Source organism: Ursus maritimus, unplaced genomic scaffold, assembly GCF_017311325.1.
Source record: "Ursus maritimus isolate PB19 unplaced genomic scaffold, ASM1731132v1 scaffold_26, whole genome shotgun sequence".
Lineage (NCBI taxonomy): Eukaryota > Metazoa > Chordata > Mammalia > Carnivora > Ursidae > Ursus > Ursus maritimus.
Window position 1 is genome coordinate 6415238 of NW_024425119.1, and position 20059 is coordinate 6435296.

Sequence of the window (20059 nt, forward strand, 5' to 3'; positions counted from 1 at the left end):
CAGATTGGGACATCATCCCCTCCCCCTTGGCTGTGTGGACAGCTGTGTCCCCTGCTTGACACCACTGGCCCCCAGAGGCCATACAGGTGGGTCTCCTCTGTCTTCCCAGCAGCAGAGACAGACATGGGGAAGAGCACTGTGCTTGGTGTCCTGGGCCTGCAACATGGTATTTTACCACGACGCAGATAGACCCCTGGGATTCTCAGTTTTCTTATCTGAATATAATCAAGCAGGTGTAGTTTATACCTGTTAGATGACTGTGAGGGATGGGGTAGACATGAGGATTTCCTTCTTTCTCTCCCTTGCCTTCTTCCACCTGAACACACATTGGGGATCAACCAATGAAGCAGCTCCTACTGAAGGGATTTGAGGGAAAGGTGTGGGAAATGGGAATCAGGCATCAGACCCTAGCCTTACTAACCAGTCCTCTCGTACCTGAGGAAGAGGGCCCCCCACATTCATTCTGTGTCCTCTTTCACTCTTATCTCAGACCTATGGCGCTCTCTTCCTTTAAGACCTCGGCCTTTGGTGTCTCTTCTCCTCTGGCCCAGCCTGATAGAGCAATGAGATCCCCATCTCTTCAGTCTTCTTATGCCTGAAACCTCCACTTAATCCCAATAAAACAAAGGAGCATGCTCTGGATTCCAAGCAGAAGGAAGGGATGGAGTAGGGAGGGAGCTCTGGACTACACTTGGAACAGGGGAAAAGAAATGACGGCAATGGGGACTTTACTCTGGACTGTCCCTGTTTTTCCCTGTTAAGGATCTGGAACCAGCACATAGTACTATCATGAGGATTAATGTCATTCTGAAGGCTCTTGTCTGGTCTTCATGAAAAATTTGTATTCCTTTTACTTTATTTCTTGCAAGATAATAATCCTCACCTTATTATGCTAAAGGAGTATTTGCCCCTTCTCTGTCCTGTGCTTTATTACAATTCCAGCCCATTCACTGACAAGGAGTAGTGCTTTGCCCAAATCAATTCTCTTGAACACCCAAGCTCCTTCCATGATGGTGGTGGGGGAAGGGGAGCCTCACTTCAATTATGCATGTATAAACATGGCTCCAGGCTTCAGGGAGGTGATGTATTTTAAACCTATAAAGTAGCTATCTGCATTCTTAACGAGCTCTGCAGGTGATGCAGAGGTGCCCCCCCTCCCCAGATCGTGCTCTGAAAGTAGTGATGGAATGGGCTCCTCCACCATCTGATGGGGAGCAGCCCCTGAGTCTCAGGAAATGAAGCAGAGTGTGGAGGCTCTGCCACCATTCCATGTTTCAAAAAGCATGCATTTTCCCACAGTCACAATTTCAGACTGCTAATTGCAGACTCAGGACTGTTCACAGAAAGCTATTAAACTGATCATCATTCAGACATTTTCAAGCATCTATTAAGGGCCTACCATATGCCAGACATGTTAAAGTGCTTTCATGAGCAGTGTAGGCAATGAGAGGTGCTTATGGTGTGGCAGGACGGGGTGGCCAGAGTGTTTAAGAAAGTCTTCCTGACACAGTGGGAATCAGAGTTCTGTTTAGAGGAGGAGTAAGCTCGTTTCCCCCCAATATCATCAAGAGCCTCAGCCCGGAAGGCCCAGGTATATTTATCTTTCATCGGTTCTTGTTCCTAAGACAGCTCGTTGGATGCTTTCCTGTCATTAGACTGTGGAGGAGACACAGCTGGGCCAGGACGGTGACAGCTCTGGACTAAAGTCTGCACTGAAGATGTAACCCTGGCTCAGCCACTAGTAGCCATGGATTGTGGCCCCAATCTCTTCACTTCTCTGAACCTCTGCTCTAACCATATATATTCCTCCAACATATATCAAGAGTCAAACACAAGGATCAATTGATCCCACTCCCAAGATTTTATCCTAAGGCATGTTTTCCAATCTCACCACTACTGACATTTTAGACTGGGGACTATTTGTTGTAGAACTCTATCTAGTGCATTGCGGGATGATTAACAGCATCCCTAGCCTCTGCCCACTAGATGCCAGGAGCAGCTCTCGCCAACAACTTCTGACAACCAAAGTCTCCGGTCATGGCTGAATGTCTCTAGGGAGACTTCACCCCAGCTGAGAAGCACCGTGTCATGGGATATCAAAAGAAAGATGGCTGCATGAGAACTCAGGTCTGCAGCAGCATTATGTATAATAGTTAAAACCACGAAAACCATTTGTATCAATAGAGAGGGGTCAGGTAATTATGACACACTCATTTGATGGCATATAGCCATTACAGATAAAAATATGAAATTATATACAAACAAAATTCATATAAAATTATATTGAATATAAAAGAAGAACATTAAATTAGAAGGATATAATGCAATTGAGTAAAAATGCTCTGAATCATAACATCTGAGGATTAGATAAAAGTCCCCTGGCCAATATGCACCCCAATGTTCATAGCAGCATTGTCCACAATAGCTAAATTATGGAAGGAGCTGAGATGCCCTTCAACAGATGACTGGATTAAGAAGATGTGGTCCATATATACAATGGAATATTACTCAACCATCAGAACGATTACCCAACATTTACAGCAACATGGACAGGACTGGAGGAAATTATGCTAAGTGAAATAAGTCAAGCAGAGAAAGACAATTATCATATGGTTTCACTCATTTATGGAACATAAGAAGTAGAAAGATCGGTAGGAGAAGGAAAGGAAGAATGAAGGGGGGGTAAACAGAAGGGGGAATGAAGCATGAGAGACTGTGGATTCTGGGAAACAAACTGAAGGCTTCAGAGGGGAGAGGGGTGGGGGATTGGGATAGGCCGGTGATGGGTATTAAGTAGGGCACATATTGCATGGTGCACTGGGTGTTATATGCAAAAATGAATCATGGAACATTACATCAAAAACTAAAGATCTACTGTATGGTGACTAACATAACAAAATAAAAATTATTATTAAAAAAAAAAGTTACCTGGCCAACAACCTGATTTTCTGATCCTCAGATGCCTTGGGAGACATCTTTACTAAGGGAACATACATCCCCTTTGCCCTTATATATTAGTTTCCCATGGCTGCCACAAGACATCACCACAAAGTGGATAGCTTAAATCAACAGGGGTTTATTGTCTCACGGCTCTAGAAGCCAGCAGTCTGAAACAGAAGAGTCTGCAGGCAGGTCCATTCTCCCTCTAAAGACTCCAGAGAGAATCCTTCCTTGACTCTCCTGGCTGCTGGTGGTTTCCAGTCTTCCTTGGCTTATGGCAACACCACTCCAGTCTCTGCTTTGGTCTGTGCGTGGGTCTCAAACCTTCTTCTCCTTCCTCTTATCAGGATACCACTCATTGGATCTAGGGCCCTCCCTAAACCAAGGTTGATCTCATCTCAAGATCCTTAAAATCATTTTATCTAAAGACCCTATTTCCAAATAAGGCACATTCACAAGTCCTGGGGGTTAGGAGGTGGATTATTTGTTTAACCGGGTGGGTGGGGGTACTACTGAAGAGCTACTCACTTCTTCCTGATCAGGGGTCTTCCATTCTTGGACAGCTTTGAAGTACAACATTCTTCCTCGTGTTACATAAACATCTTCACATATACATAATTATCAGCACCCTGGAAAACAACGTAAGGAGTTGAAAGAGTTGGATGGTGAGACTAGCTCTAGGATTTGTTTTCCTTTAGCTGTAGGTTCTCCCAATTAAAAGTAAAAACCTGTTTTCTTTCTCTCCTCATAGGATCCAGTCATACAGCATATGTGAAATAGCTTTGTACATTGTGAACTACCAAACAAATATAAAGGACTCTTCTGATGATGTCACTTCATTTTGTAAATGCTTGTCTGTTTGGTATGCTCTACCTGATAAGCATAGCCTTAAGCCTATCCTTGGGACATTAGCAAAGGAAGGTCATCAAAAAAATACTTTTGGGAATAAGATGATATTTGCTATTTTAAAATACCATGAAATCATATTTGCGATATTTAAAAAGTTATCATGGGTAGTAAGGAGGGCACGTATTGCATGGTGCACTGGGTGTTATACGCAACTAATGAATCATTGAACTTTACATCAGAAACCAGGGATGTACTGTATGGTGACTAACATAATATAATAAAAAAACATTAAAATAAAAAAATGTTATCATGAAAAAAATTAGAACTTAGATGAACTTTCTTCTCCTTCTCCTTCTTCTTGGAACGACATGGCTGGAAGCAGCCAACATTTTTAAGTACTCAAGGCTTCAAAGAGCATCCTGGCAGTGGCATATGAGGATCAAAGGCTATCCATTCTTTTGAAAAAATCAGTCAAGACTCACCTCAGTTTCCCTCTACACAACAGCCAATAAGTTTTTCTCTCCTCAAATTCTCCTTTCTCTTCCTTTTATTTATCTTTCTTTTTCTCCAGTCCTTACTCCTCTACCAATCTCTCCCTTCCCCTTCCCTCCTCTTCCCCCCACACCCCTCTTCCCAGCCAACACATGTCAGACATCTGGGTCCCAGCACAGGAAAGCAGTTCCTCCAAGCTGAAAGGAGCAGGGGTGGCTCGACACCTGACTTAGATATTGAGGGGCCTCTGAAATACTCCTGGAAACCCTCTCCTGATGCATAAAACACATTCATATTAAAGCATTCTCCTTGTCTGATCCCCCAGGCCCATTCAGTGACCACCATCCAGGGCTTGCAGAACACCTCCTCCCCTGCAGCCAGGTGGAGGGCAGCGCCAGAGCCTGGGGCTCAAGGCCCACATAGGTCATTCACAAATATAAGCATCACCACCTTTAGGGAGTGGTGGTGAGCCCTGAAGGTGGCCAGCAAGAAGCAGCCCTAGACATCCATTAACCATTGCACCAGCTAGCCAAGGAACACCTGAAATGGGGGAAAGGTGCCCCCTTAGCTCTCTGAAAGCCAATGACCAGTTTTCTTATTGGCGCAAATCATTAAAGCTTTACTTCACTTTCAGCCATTGCTAAGGGCCTTTTTTAGCTGAGAGTCTCTACTTAGCACACGGCACAAGCCCAGATTGTGGTGACAAGAAATTGGTCTGGACAGGCAGGAAAGGAGATGTCACTACTATTTCAGATGGTCTGGAAACAAGAGCTGTTTCTGTTGGTAAAGAAGTTGGCCCCTTCCCTTGCCCCACAGCCAGTAGGGAGTCTAGTTCCAGCCTGACTATGGACCGACAGGATAGCTTTTCAGAGTTTGAGCCTCATTTCCCCATCTACATAGAGGACAGGCGCCATGTCTTCCTTCTCCTTTCTTTGCACCAGTAATTAAAACGAGAGGATGCCATACCCAACGCTGCTGCTGATTCTGGGGCTGAAAGGGTAAAAGCACATCCCAGAGCCCTGGTCTTCATAGTCCTCACCACACTCACACAGTGGATTGAGTAGTAGCCCCCAGAAGACACGTCCACCCAGAACCTGGGAATGTGACCTTATTTGGAAAAAGGGTCTTCACAGATGTAATAAGGTGGAAGATCTGGGAGCAAGATCATCCTGGATTAAGATGGACCCTCACTCCAATGACAAGGGTCCTCGTAAGAGATGAGAAGAAGCAAAGATACATAGGTGTGGCCATGTGAAAACAGAGGCAGAGACTGGAGCAGAGTTGCCCCACACCAAGAAAGGCCTGGGGCGCCAGAAGCTGAAGGAGGCAAGGAAGGATTCTCCTCTGCAGCCTTCAGAGGGAAGCTTGATTTCATACTTCTGGCCTCCAGAACTGAAAGAGAATAAATTTCAGTTGTAGTAAGTCTCCGAGTCTGTGGTCATTCATTTTGGCAGCCTTAGAACTAATGCACTCACTAAGAAAACATGACACATTGGCAGAAAATTTCAGTCTTACTAAGATACTCCAACATGTTGTCATGGAAAGGCACAGCTCTGGGAGTCAGATAAACCTAGATTTGAGTCTCAGCTCTGCTGCTTTTTGGGGAAAGGTTCTTGGGCAAATTGTACAGCTTCTTGGGTCCCAGGCATCTCATCCACAGAAAGCAGAGTTAAGACCTCCCTTCCCAGGGTGTTATGAAGAGAAGGTCAGGGTGCTGGTTTTCTTCCCTCACAACTTCCTCTCCTCTTCTCCATGCTCAGAAAGCTCTTGTGGGGTTCTTACTGGTGATCTATAAAATCAAGTCCAAGCCCCATGGTGTATGCTTAAGATCCTTCACATTTTGCTTGCCACCCACCCACAGTCCTTCCGAAAACTCTTTTCCATCAGCTTCTCCTTAAGAGCCTCTGCTTTGGGCACTTACCTGTCCCTGAACCAGGTTTCTATCTATGCCCTCCCAATATTTACACATGCTCCCTTCTGTCTTCCTTACTTTGAGCCAGCTCCACCTGTTCTCCACCTCCTAGTGCCCCCCTCCTGTGTCACTTCCTTAGTGTTTCTGTGGCAGGGCCCTGAGTTATCCAGATTCAGCCGTGGAGCACTAGGATTCAGGTGATAGGGAGACAAAAGTGGTATTTCTGCATCCTGGGTCCCATCCACTCCTCCTCATGCCTCCTCTCATATCCCTCACTAGCTTTACAGCAGGTGTTAATTTGGTCCTAAAACTCCCCCCTCCACCACCACCACAGGGCTCGCTCACACTGTGGTGTAAAACAATGACAACAGCTTAAAATATTGCCTCCCACGGGGGACTCAAAACCCCAAAGCTAAATAATGAATTTCATGCATCATCAAACAGGAAGATGTAAGGTGCAAAGGGGAGACAAGAAGGCCTCTCTCAAATCACACCCGGCCATGTCCCCCATTAATGTGCCTGCTGTTGGATATGAGGCAGCCACTGGCTCCACCCTCCCTCCCCATCCCCATATTGGTTGCCTGGTTTCTCTGCCCTACTCTGAGATTTGGACACCACAGGGCCTTGTCTCTCTGTGACTCTTTTTTTTCTTTTTCCCTATCCAGCCTTTTCCCTCTGCTTCCTTCCTGCTACTTCTTTTCCAATTGCTCCCTGGGGGGAGATCATTCATCTTATGCACTAGGTATTCAATTAGAGCAGACCTCCACTGCTGTCTCCTCCCTTCTCACTCTTTCCTTTCCTCCCGCCCTGCCTGCCCCCAGATGTCACCCTTCCGCCCCCAGATGTCACCTTTCAGGAAGCAATATATAACACCCTCCATCTGCGGCAGTCTACTGGCCACCCGCCATTCCCAGCCTGAGTCCCCATTAACTACGCCAAACTAAATGAATAAATAAATCTCTAAGGGGAGAAAGAAAGAGGAGAGGTGCAGGTTCAGAGCTAATGAAGGTCACCTCCCAGCCAGGCCTCCCACTCCCACTTCTGTGAAATGAGCCCAGGACTGGGGAGGTACTTCCTTCTCAAACAAGAAGCCTCTGTGTGTCTGTTTGTATGTGATGTGTGCCCTGGGTCAGTTCCAGAAGTACAGCATATTATCATAGTTCTGCTGTTACTGCTCAGCTTAATTTGGTCTTCACATACCAGACAGCTTAGGAGCAGAAAGGCACAGCACCTCTCATCAGGATAGACAATGCCTGCTCTGACGATCAGTAAAATGACATGCCAGGTATATGTGGCACTTTGGAGTCAGTCAACCACAGTAGGCTGGGTAGATGGACAATATTATCATCATTGCAGGGATGGGAAAACCATCTCGCCCAAGACTAAAGATGATTCTGGAGCCAGATCTACTAATTTCTATTCTAATTTTCATTCACTGACAATCATATTCCTCAAAAAGGGGACACATACCCCTTGAGAATGCCGGACTTGATGCCAGGAGGTATAGGAAACCACCACAGTGTAAATGAGATGCTTCTTCCTGGATGGTCAATGTCAATTGCTTATAAGTGATATAATTTAATACTATTTACATAAATACTTACAAAATATATATGTATCAAAATATTTACAAATATTTTTAAGATAATATCCATACATATTATGTACATATATTATATATACATGCATATATATTATGGAACAGAAAATTCTTTTCACACTAGCTTTTATGATAAAGCAGAAGACAAAGTAATTCGAAGACTGTTTCCTCTATAGCATTGGATCCCTGGGGTACAGTTTCACTCTCCCCATGAGTTAGGGATAACCTTTGAAGGCAGGTTAAAAAGCTCCGCCCACAGCATCCCAGACTGAGCTGGTGAACTGACTCCAGCCCCCACAGAGCCCCTCATTAATTATCAATGCACGCACGTGACATACGTACAGATCATTTGCCTAGAATAGGCCTAATTTTGTAGTCCCTTAGCCAGTACACTTGTGCGAAAATCTGTACTTGGCCCACCCTGCTTATCACCAGTTCGTCACCATAAACTGGCCCTTCTCTCCTTCTTTGCCATCTACCAAGTCCCTCAACCAGAAACCCAAGGGAGCACATCTTTCTTAACTTCACTCAGGCCACACCCCTCCACCATACCCAATCCAATCCATCACTCAACCCAAAACAGACCCCCAGCACACGTGATCCTCTCCACCTACACTATCCACCCTCTGGCTTAAGCCCCCATCATTGTTTACTTGAACTGTTGTAATAGCTTCTGAATCTTTCTCCCTTCCCCACTCCTGCTTCTCCCTGCTCCACTCGCCATATATGAATAAGAGGGATCTTAGTACAACATAAATCAATGCTTTCACCCCTGAAAACATCTCATTGGTGGGAGATAAAAATACTACTCCTTAGCACAGCCTTCAAGGCCCTGTGTGGCCTGCCCTGGGCCTTCTGGATCATCCTCATCTCCTACTAGTTCTTCCCCACTCACTAAGCTCCTGCTAAGTTGGTCTCCTGCCCAGGCCTTAAACAGACCAAGTTCCCTCCTGCCTGAAGGTCTTTGCATGGCTGTCCCCTCTCCCTGGACACCCCTCCCCCACTCCTATCATGCCTCCTGTCCATATTTCATAACACAGCTGAGATGTTACTTCTTCTAAGCCTTCCAGGTCACTCAGTCTAGAGTAAGCACCTTCCCACTGTTTTCTCTCATGGCATTTTCTTCATAGCACCTCCCACAACTTGTAGTTGTGGAATTTTTAGTTGTTGCTGTTCTTACATAGTTAATGCCCACCCCTTTCTTTAGTTTAGAAACACCTTGCAACAGACACCATCTCTGCTTTACTCAGCATCAGATGAGCAATGATAAGCCTAGAACCCGCTATCTAGAAAGTGCTCAATACTTTATGAATGAATGAATAAACTGCCTGCAAATGCTACCGTGGATTGCTTTTACATTAAGCATAATTAACAGTTGAAGAACAGTGGCAAATGGGTATTTTCCTAGTAAGTACAGGGTTATTTTGGACATTAAATAAGACAACATACATAAACTACTTAGTCTTTGGCCCTAGCTGTGTACTCAGTAAAGGTGCACTGTTCTTATTTTTCTTATTATCAGTAAGTCTCAGAGAGGTACCTGATTTTCAGCCACTGTGCTAGAGACTGCTAACTGTCCTTGGTATCTACTTTTCCTTCTTTCTTTTAGTAATAGAACCACACCCCAACACACACACACACACACACACACACACACACACACACACACACACATTAGCTGGGTACATACCCACTCATTTACAAACTATATTTCTCAGAATTTTGCAGATGGAAGTAGCCTCATGACATAAGTTCTTACCAATAAGAAAAATGGCATGAGCAAATTCCATGTCACCTGCTTAAAGGCAAATGCTTGTCCACACTTCTTTTTGTTCCCTTTCCCAAAGCCTGGAAGAGAGACTTGGTTAAGACCCAGTTTCTATCGTGCAAAGGACAACATCCTAGGCAATGGTACAGCCATAATACAAGGGAAACCCAAATCTCTGCACGACCTCAAGGAGCGTAGCTTCCCTGCCAATCTGAGCTACTCCCCTCACACTATTATGAAATAGAGAACTTCTTATTTAACCATACTGTATTTTCAAGTTGCCTTGTTATAGCAAATGGCCTAACTTACACAGCTCTCATTGGGCGTCTTAGGGAAAAAACTGAGAACTTCTGTACTGAGACTCACAATTCTCTCAATCTAATTCTCTTTCCTGAACTGTGGTGCCACCAATGTGATGCAGGAGGTAATGGTTGTTCTCACTGAGGTCAGCCTTGGAGACTAAAGAATATCCACCCACTTCAATATCCCATCCTGAATCTGTCACCAGGCACATGAGTCCTCACCCAGTTGTAGTAATTGCAAGACCTTGGCCAAATCACTCTAATTTCTGAGTCTCTACACCCATATCTTTAAGGATGGGTATTATATTACTCCTACCAACCTCAAAGATCTGTGAGCATCATATGAGAGAAGAATAAACGAGTATGCCATGGCGAGGAATGATGAAGATGCTTGTCACCCTTGTCATTGGCCTCAGCCCTCAGAGAGATGGGGGGTAGCACCACTTTCACAAATGAATCTTAGCTGAACTAGACTAGTCCTAGTCCAGTTAGAGGGAAAGTGAAGTTTATCTTTCAGTACAGAGGATTAGCTATGCTTTGCATACTTGCCGTTATTCCAACTATGTGGGCTCTTTCTTAATGAGACTACCACCCTGGAACACATCATATCATGAAATTTTAAGGTGGCTCTTGGAACACATTTTCCAGGTTAGGAGCCAAGGTATGAGACGTTCTGGGAGAGGACATGAGAAGGAATACAGTGATAAGAAAAACCTAACTCCTTGACCAGGAGTCACATAAGCTGGAATCCAGTCTCAGCCCTGACACACAGAGTCATTTTGTGAGCCTTGCCCAAGAACTTACTCTCTCTAAACCCCATTCTGAAAAGTGAGTGGGTTGGATCTGGTAATCTATACTTTCCATTCTAGTTCTAAAAATCTGTGATTCTAGGCACTGCAGAAAAAAGGAGGACCCCAGGGAAGAAGGGTAGAAAGAGTGGGACTCCAACTGATGGAATCCAATTCATTCACTTGCTCATTGATCCATTCTTTCTTTCTTTTGGCAAGATGTCACTGAACCCCTACTATACAGAAGGCACTGTGAGAATGAGAAAGAAGGGACTGCCTGCTTTCCTAGGTACTGAGGGAAGGAACACTATCTGCCTGGCACCAGATGAAGCCAATAACTGTCCATCGTATAGTTCATTTAGGCCAGTGCAGGTAGCCAGACAGCAGGCTGAGAGCAACATTCACTAACTATTCACTTATCCTGATTTTTCAATGTTTTCTTCAAGCAGTAGTAGCTGAAATAAGAGTAATAAGGAGAATCCCCAGTGTTTAAAAATAAATGATGAATACAAACCTCCGCATATTGGATTCCACAGAATTGTTATGCCAGAATGAAACAGATAAGGCAGTAACATGACCTAGAAACCGAGGTTGTTGTTTGAGATCTGTCACCAACTACAATATCTGTGTCACTTTGAGCAAGGCACTTTCCCACTCTGAGGCTTGGTTTCCTATTCTTTAAAGTCTGGGGTTGAACTGGATTGTCTCCAAGGACTCTTCTAGGTCTGATGTTACATGAGCCTCTCCCTGATATTATTCCATAAGGTAGTATTCCCTTCTAATAACACCGCATAATGAAAATTCCCCAGAGCCAAATGCAACCCCTCTGTTTCCTTTGCATGGCTGATTAAATTAGTGAAAACCAAGCAGGTCCTCACTGGAGAGCCTGGGAAATTGCTGGATGTTGGGGGGAGATTTCTGACGTTAGTACACAGTTGCTCTTGGCTGGATTATGCAGTCTTCCAGAGTTTTCTCTGAGTTGTGATTAAGCATGAAGCGGAGAAGCTCAGCAATATAGGGAACAGGCCTAGGCCTCTCCATAGAGAATGCTTCTCAACTAAGGGCTCTTGTACCACTTGATGCAAAGAAGTGCACTGATTCTTTGATTCTTTTTTATATCCCTACAACCATATTTTTTTTGAGAGAGAGAGACAGAGAGAGAATGGAGTTGGGGAGGGGTAGGGAGAGGGAAAGAGAGAATATCAAGCAGACTCCACACTCAGGGCAGAGCCCCTGATGCAGGGTTCAATCTCATGACCTTGAGATCATGACCTGAGCCAAAATCAAGAGTTGGATGCTCAACCAACTGAGCCATCCAGGTGCCCCTCTACAACCATATTTTAATTACATAAGGCTATGGAAACGAATCTGAAACATAGCTTGAGGTTCAGCTGACCCTGATCAGTTATTCAGAGCATACTAGAGACTGCATAGGAGCATTTGAGAAGGCCTTTGTGAACCCATCCCAGAGTGACTGTCTGTGTGTGTGTGTGTGTGTGTGTGTGTGTGTGTGTGTGTGCAGAGAGAGAAAGAAAGAAAAGGAATTGAGACAGGAATCTCTCCCATGGAGCCCTCTGATGTGACAAGGGTGCCAAGTGGGGCAAGAGATGGGCAATGGGGACTCCCATAATTCTGCCTAAACCACCCTTCAGGTCCATGGGAGGGAAGAAGCTTCAGAGCTGAAAAGGCAGGCATGATGCAAAGAAGAAGTGAATGTGGCTTCATTCAATTTTCAGGGTTGAAACTTGGAAGACACAGGGGATAATAGTTATTGAAAACCTAATATGTTCCACATACTGTGATGAGTACTTCATAAGCATCTTCTCTTTTTAACCCAAAACACATATGCACACACAACTCTTTGAAGTAGGTGTAGTTATCCCCACTTCATTGATGAAGAAAGCAGAGCTTAGAGAGGTGAGCTAGCGAATTTGCTCAAACTAAAAAACTGAAACACAGGTCTTTCTTACTAATTCTGAAATGTGAGCTTTTTTACAAAATCAGTGGTTCCCACATTGCTGGAATGGGAAGAGCCTCCTTATCATATCAAATCCTTTCTCCTTGCACTTCTTCATGATCCTAGATTTAAAAAAATCTATTCTATGCAAATGCTTGGGATAAATCCGAATTTGGAGGTATCAGAGGAATCACTGCATTAGCCATGCTAACTAGGAATAAGAGGGCTTCCTGGGCCCACATAAGAAAGCAATGAGAAGGAGAAGTGGACTATTAATACCTATGTTTTATCACATATGGCATGCTCTGGCTTGGGGACTTCAAACTGGGATCCTAAATTTTGTTCTTTCTTCTCTAGCCTTTTATTTCTGAAAATAACAGATTTTGACTTTTCTGTACCTCCAAGGAGATGTCAGAGTCTCCTTGAGAAAATCAAAACAAAGCTGTTTTGTGAGTAAATATATGCTGAATGAAGGAATTACCATAAGCCATTTATTCTAGGTGCATTAATTATCGCTGCCTCATTCATCAGCTGTACTGTCCAATTTACTTTAGAGGACCAGCTGTCTCCAACTCTGGAGGGCTTCTGTGGGGTTGAGATCATTAGTCTCCACACCCTGAAGGAGAAGTGGAGACACAGCATCGCTCCCTTACAGAGTTGCACACTGAGAAACCGGAGATCAGAATAGAAATGAGTTACTGACTGAATATGAAATGATCAGATTGACCCATATTTAAACATTAGAATTGCACAGAGCTATAAGAGAACATGTTTTCCAAAGTAGTTGAGATGTTCCCTTTACCATATTAAAGACTGAAGTCTAAGCAGGCTTCTCTCCAAACGCTTATCAAGGTGGAAATTCTGTAGCAGGCTGTCTATAGCCCCAAGGCATCAAGTAGAGCCAGCTTAAAATACAGGGAACACTTGTGGTATAATCTAAGGAGGCCCCTTTCCCTTAAAATAATCTCTTCCCCATTGGCCTTCTGGCAATACTTGACATGCCATCATTAATTGTGTTGGGCTAATAAATGTTTTTCTGGAATAGGTGCAATTGACATGACAAGAGCTGAGACTAGGCAGTTCTAATAGGACTGATGAAGAATTAGCAGTCTAGGGCATGAGGCCCTGTTTAAAGGCAAATACCCTGTTAGGCAGGTGAAAGTCTGACAGCTCATTGAGGCTGATGGGCTACCAAGGAAAGGGTGTAGAATGGAGAACTATTTGTGCACATGCATGCATATATGTGTGCATGTGCATGTGTGTGTGCCTCTATGTGTGCAGACAGGGAAGGGGAATGTCTGTGAGGATCCCCCAAAAGGCTGCCCAACAAAACCAGTTATTGTTGCTATCTTCTCCCTAATCTACTCCACCTCTCTATTTTCTTTCTCCCCAACTATATGTAGTATTTCTTGAAAGTATATTAGATAGACTTCAGAATCAGTGGGTAAGCTGGTGAACTAGTCTTCCAAACCAGGCAGCCACAGGAGATGTCTGAGCCCAGGACAGAATTAAAAGTCAAGAGGCCTTTCCATTCTGGCTCTGCCAGGATCAGGTGAATGGCCTCTTCTCTGTGGCTCCATCATTCAGCGTTTAATTTTCTCCAAGTTCTCTGGGAGCATCTCAATTCACTGTTTTCCCCTATGTCTTGGAGTCACACATTCAACCAGGTCAGCTCTCTTCAGCTGCAGGCAATAGCCAGTCAACCCACACAATGTGTGTGTGTGTGTGTGTGTGTGTGTGTGTGTGTGTGTGTACGTTTGTATGTTTATGCATTAGGGTGGAGGTAGGGAGACAAGTTTAATCTCATCTGTTGTTTCAGATAGTAAGCAACATTTGCAGAGCAAATGGGCAGCAGACATAAACCAGGCAGTCATACCTTGAAACAAAAGCTTTATGAACTTGATTTTTTAAAAAATGCATACTAACAAGTATAAATGGGAGAAGCTCCAAGACTATGCAAGTGAATGGGGTATGCACACAGAGAAAAGGGAACATTGCAACAGGTAGGGCGACACAGGAGAGTTAATCTCAGAAGACAGCCTGGAGATGTACTTTGACGAGGAAGAGAAAGAAAAGGTCACTCTGGGTATAACTTGGCTCCAACATCAATTTTCCCTCCAGTAGAAGTTGGCTCAGTAAAAAGCAGAGTCCTCACTATTCCCCTATAAATGAGCTGAGATCTTTCCTCAAAGCACCATTATACATTCGGACATTTTCTTGCTATATTTGTATGGGAAAGAAAGAAAGCAATTCACAGCCTCCCTAGTTCTTTTTCTTGCTGCTCTCCATTTGTCTTTGTTGCTGGCATGTTATTTCACTAAAGAGGAATGTCCTATTTTTAAGAGGTGGAAGGCAGTATGTGGGGTGGAGGTTATACTAATAAATTTTGACATGGAAAAAAAGAAGACCTTCTCTTATTTCCTTATAATAAATGAAAACTAAGTCAAAAATCTTGAAATTCACCATCATCCCAAAGTGATGTGAAGGCCTTCAGGAGGAAAGAGATATCTTCAGAAGGTGGCCGAGCATGTGCCTGACTGGTGATGTGGGAGTGAACGGCGGTGCCTAAGTCCCCGAACATTTTTATTAATGCCTTAAACTCCTGCAAATTCCCCAGATCTCTCCGGGGTTGGGTGCATCCTTTCCCTCAGAACTTGGTGCCTACATCCAGTTCCTCTTGGATGATGCCAATCCTAGATTCTTTCTGTCATTTGATATACATTTATTATGTTCTATTTTCCAAGAAGCTCTAAGTACTTAGAATTTAAAGAATTCAAAGATGAATAAGAAAATTCTTCTAGTTACAAGCTTGATGAGTCTGCTGGGGCTGCCATAAGAAAATTTCACAGAGTTGATGGCTTGAACAACAGAAATGTATTTTCTCATAGTTCTGGAAGCTACACATCTAAGACGCAGGTGTCAGCAGGTTTGGTTTTTCCTGAGGCCTCTCTCTTTGGCTCGCAGATGGCTACCTTCTCACTGTGTCCTCACATGACCTTCCTTCTATATGCATGCACCCCTGGTGTCTCTGTGTGTATCCAAATTTCCTCTTAGAGAGACACAAGTCAGACTGGACTAGGGCCCACCCTAATAGCCTCATTGTAACTTAATCACCTCTTAAAGGCCACATCTCCAAATACAGTCACATTCTGAGGTACTGGGAGTTGGGGCTTCAACATATAAAACTGAGGGACACACAATTCAGCCCACAAATAGCAAGGCAGCTCCCTATACTCATAATAAAAATCAGATATTTTAAGGCTACTCACAAGAAAAAAAAAAAGCTTCAATTTTTATAAAGGACCAACAGATTGAATGGGTCTCCTGGCCAGAGTAGGTCCTTCATATAAGTTTGCTGGATTGAGCTCCCCTAAGGTGTGGGGAGCTCCCCACAACTCCAGGCTCTCTTTCTTACTCCAGTAGAGATTGGACATGCAAAGGTAATTCCAGGCAGAGGGAACAGGTGATGCAAAAGCACAATCACGGCAAGCTCCTATTGAAAGAGCTGGATGTATTCGATGGTGTCTCATGGGGAAAGGTTAGGCAGGAAGACAGAAAAGGTGTAAGACAGAAAAGGCCCAGAAGCTAAAGGATCGGGCATGTATGTATGGATCCCAATTTTATCCTGTAGGCTCAACAAGAGGTTGTGACTTGGACAAGGCAGAGTATTCTGACATGAATCTCTGCTTTTTTGGAAATACTACTGATATGGCAGCAGGGAGAATGACCAGAGTGGGGAGAAATGCAGATAAGGAGCCCGTTTAGGAAGAGACTACAGTGCTTTGGGCCATTTTCCAGTGTTTCCTCTGGGAGGAAGTCACAGAGGTGGGGGTTGCAAAAGAATGGAATGTCCCCCAAAAGACTCTGGACAATGTTCTTTTAATCTCTCAGAAGAGGCAAATGCCAATGAGATCAGATTTGGGGGAAGGTCATTGGCCAGAGAAGGTAAGCACCTTCTTTGTAAAGCCTGCAGGCACAGCGCCATTGGTTTACATTGTACTTGAACCAAAGCCATGCTGAAGGAAGAAAGGAATGAGATCAGAGGCTCTCGAAAGCTATGTGGGGAGTCTCCATGGTCATGTTAGCTGTTGGATAATTAAATTACTTCTTAGAAAAGTAAGATATATTTCCTCTTTCCCAGTGTAGTATTTTTGGAAGAGAAATGTGTGCCTTCTGCTGGCTGCCTGGTGTGTCCAATTCTAAATGTCAAGGCCAAGTCCTGAAAATAGTGCTGGAGACATTTTGTCTGAGAGGTGAGTCAAGGTGGGTCCCTCCCACTGTGTCAGATGAGGCTTCACCACCATGGGGAGTGAAAACCTGCCTTCTGCAGATACAAGAGTAGCACGCTTTCCTATTTCAAGAGGACCATATGATTTAGCTTTTTTCTTTTAACTTTTCATTCCTGTACTCAACATTTGTCAAGCACCTTGTATATGTCAAACTAATGATAGATGCTGGTGGTACAAAGATGGATATGACCCAGTCCAGAGAAGTTTCTTGCTGTCTGATAGGGACCAGGCAGATACAAGTAGATGAATTAAAATACCATATAACATACCCTTTAGTGAAACTATGGACTAAGGGGACCACAGAGGAAGAACCACTCCTGAGTGATTGCTGTCCTCAGGTAAAGCATGACATAATGTGATGACTCACCAAGATGCTGGGTCCAAATATGTAGTTCACTGGCCTATATGGGTACCTGGAATTCCTACGTTAATTATTCCTTGGGTTAAGGCCTATTTATTTTTTTTTAAATGATTTTTTATTATATTATGTTAGTCACCATACAGTACATCCCCGGTTTCCAATGTAAGGCTCAATGATTCATTAGTTGCATGCACCATGCAATACGTGCCCTCCTTACTACCCATCACCAGTCTATCCCATTCCCCCACCACCCTCCCCTCTGAAGCCCTCAGGTTGTTTCTCATAGTCCATAGTCTCTCATGTTTCATTCCCCCTTCTGATTACCCCCCCTTTCTTTATCCCTTTCTTCTCCTACCGATCTTCCTAGTTCTTATGTTCCATAGATGAGAGAAATCATATGATAGTTGTCTTTCTCTGCTTGACTTATTTCACTTAGCATTATCTCCTCCAGTACCGTCCATGTTGCAGCAAATGTTGAGAACTCGTTCTTTCTGATAGCTGAGTAATATTCCATTGTATATATGGACCACAACTTCTTAATCCAGTCATCTGTTGAAGGGCATCTTGGCTCCTTCCACGATTTAGCTATTGTGGACATTGCTGCTATGAACATTGGGGTGCAAATGGCCCTTCTCTTCACTACGTCTGTATCTTTGGGGTAAACACCCAGTAGTGTTATTTAAATATGAGAATGTTTTATTCTAATCATATCCTAATGTCTCAGCTCAATCACCTAAAATAACTATTCACCCAAACAATATGAAAAGACATAGAACTGACAGGCAATCCATTATCACCCAAACATTTAATTATCTCTTATCTACGGTGTACTTTACTTGCACACTATAGGGAGGTAGAATGTCATACAAGGAGGAGAAAGGGAAACAAGGAAAACCGTTAGCAACTGCTGACTGTCAGCCGTGATGTTGCGAATGTGACATATATTACTTATTTTTGAAAGGAAGGCATTAGTAAAATCTCGATTGTATAGGTTAAGAAGCAGGTGATATGAATGGCTCAAGCTCACACAGACAGCAAGGGTCAGGTCATTGCCACCCCAAAACCCATGACCAATTCATCAGTCCCTGGTAGTTTGGTAGGAGTGCTCTGGTACATTTTGTAGGGGAAGGTAGGAGAAAGGGAAAATCCCTGATGCGAAGTGAAGCAGTGGCATGAGTATCTGAGTGGGGAGGGGCAGAGCCCACCGTGGTCTGAGTTTTCCAGAGCTGCAGAGGTAGAGCACCCCTCCAGCCGCATCTAAGCACCCACGAAGTGTGTCCACACACTGCTGCATGTGCAGTCTTCCTGTGTCAGCAGTAGGGCTGCTGTAAGATGCATGTGTTACCTACATGTGCTACCATTTCTCAGGTGGATGTACATGCTAAGAATATCGAAATAGACATCAATTTAAAAGAACTATTGAATTTGTATCCCTCTGTCATTTAAACATTCTCAGTTAATGGATACCAGAAGGGCAGTCACTATTCTGTATAGGGCATGAAGACATTTTTGTTTTTTGGCAACAGACCAGGGTCCTCATTTTGAAATAGGTTATGTGTCAAAGGACTAGAGAAATTGTATTCCCTCTGGTTAATATCTGCCACAGTTATCACCCCCACCAGGGGCCAGACACTATGAAAAGAACATTATACATAGTCTTACTTGAGTTTCATGGCTGTGGGTAATATTCATGGTAAGGGGGTACTATTATCATCCTCACTTAAGAGCAGAGAAAACCAGAGCTCAGAAACATCAAGCAACTTGCCCAAGGTCACACAGCCATTTCCAAGCTCTTTAACACTGAATTCTTATTGCACCCTTATTAAGTATGTACTATTATCATCATCTCCATTTTTCAGATAAGAAAAGAGAAACATGGGAAAGCTCAGCGACTTGCCCAAGGTCACACAGTGGTAAGGCCTTGAGCTGGGATTGGGCCCTGTACCTGGATTTGACCTGCACAGCTCAGCTTCTAACCATCAGCCTCTCTCACTTATTTGATAAACTGTGATTCTGCCTCCTTGATGCTATCAGACCCCAGACTACAATTTCCTACAATTTCCTACAGGAACACAGCTTCATCATGCAGACATGAAAAAGACCCTTGCACATGTTCTCTGAGTGATCAAGCACTTTGCCTCCAAAAGCTCTTTTGAGCTGCTGCTAGAATGCTTTTTAAAAGAACTGTTCAATAAATCGGGGAGATGTCAGTGGAGTTTATTTGTCACCTAATGGACTGGTGCTCTGGACATAATCATACACGAGATAAAATATCCAACGGAGAGAAAAGGAAATTCCCTGCACTCAGAGAAAGAAGACACGAAGATGAAACTGCACTGGGACTCAGAAGGACAATCAACTAATCAGTTGTAAGGGACTTTGTTTCCCAAGGGCCTGTGACAGTCCTGCTTCCCCTACACCTCCAGATGTCTCACCAGTGTCCCTGGGATTAGGTCCTTTGAGGAACCTAAAGGTCACTGGATGCATTTTGGTTCTGTCCATATTCTACTGAACTTGCTGCTCTCTTCCAGTGTCAACCCAGATCGCCCAACATCTGACCTGGCAGAACTGCCTTTGCATCTAAACACAGGTCTTGAATTTTTTGTCCTTTTATCTAATTTTTAATTTCATATTGTTAGTTTTTACCTAGCATTTTAAGTTTCAAAATTCTTTTGAATGTTATTTCTGCCATTCATCTAATTAACAAATATTTCCAAGATTGAAGTAACCCATAAATTTGGAAAGTTGGAACTCTTTTTTTTTCTTTTTTGGTTTCTGGAGTAGAATTTAGTGATTCATCA

The 20059-nt window shown here is 43.7% G+C and overlaps 1 long non-coding RNA gene across 1 annotated transcript in view; it reads right to left on the reverse strand.

Moving 5' to 3' along the window:
• Positions 1 to 3469: 3469 nt before the first annotated feature.
• The window catches only part of LOC103656211, a 29283-nt gene continuing 12693 nt past the window's right edge, over positions 3470 to 20059 (reverse strand). The window contains exon 3 of the long non-coding RNA XR_566574.1: positions 3470 to 3569. This is a non-coding gene — a long non-coding RNA (uncharacterized LOC103656211). The remainder of the gene's footprint in view (positions 3570 to 20059) is intronic.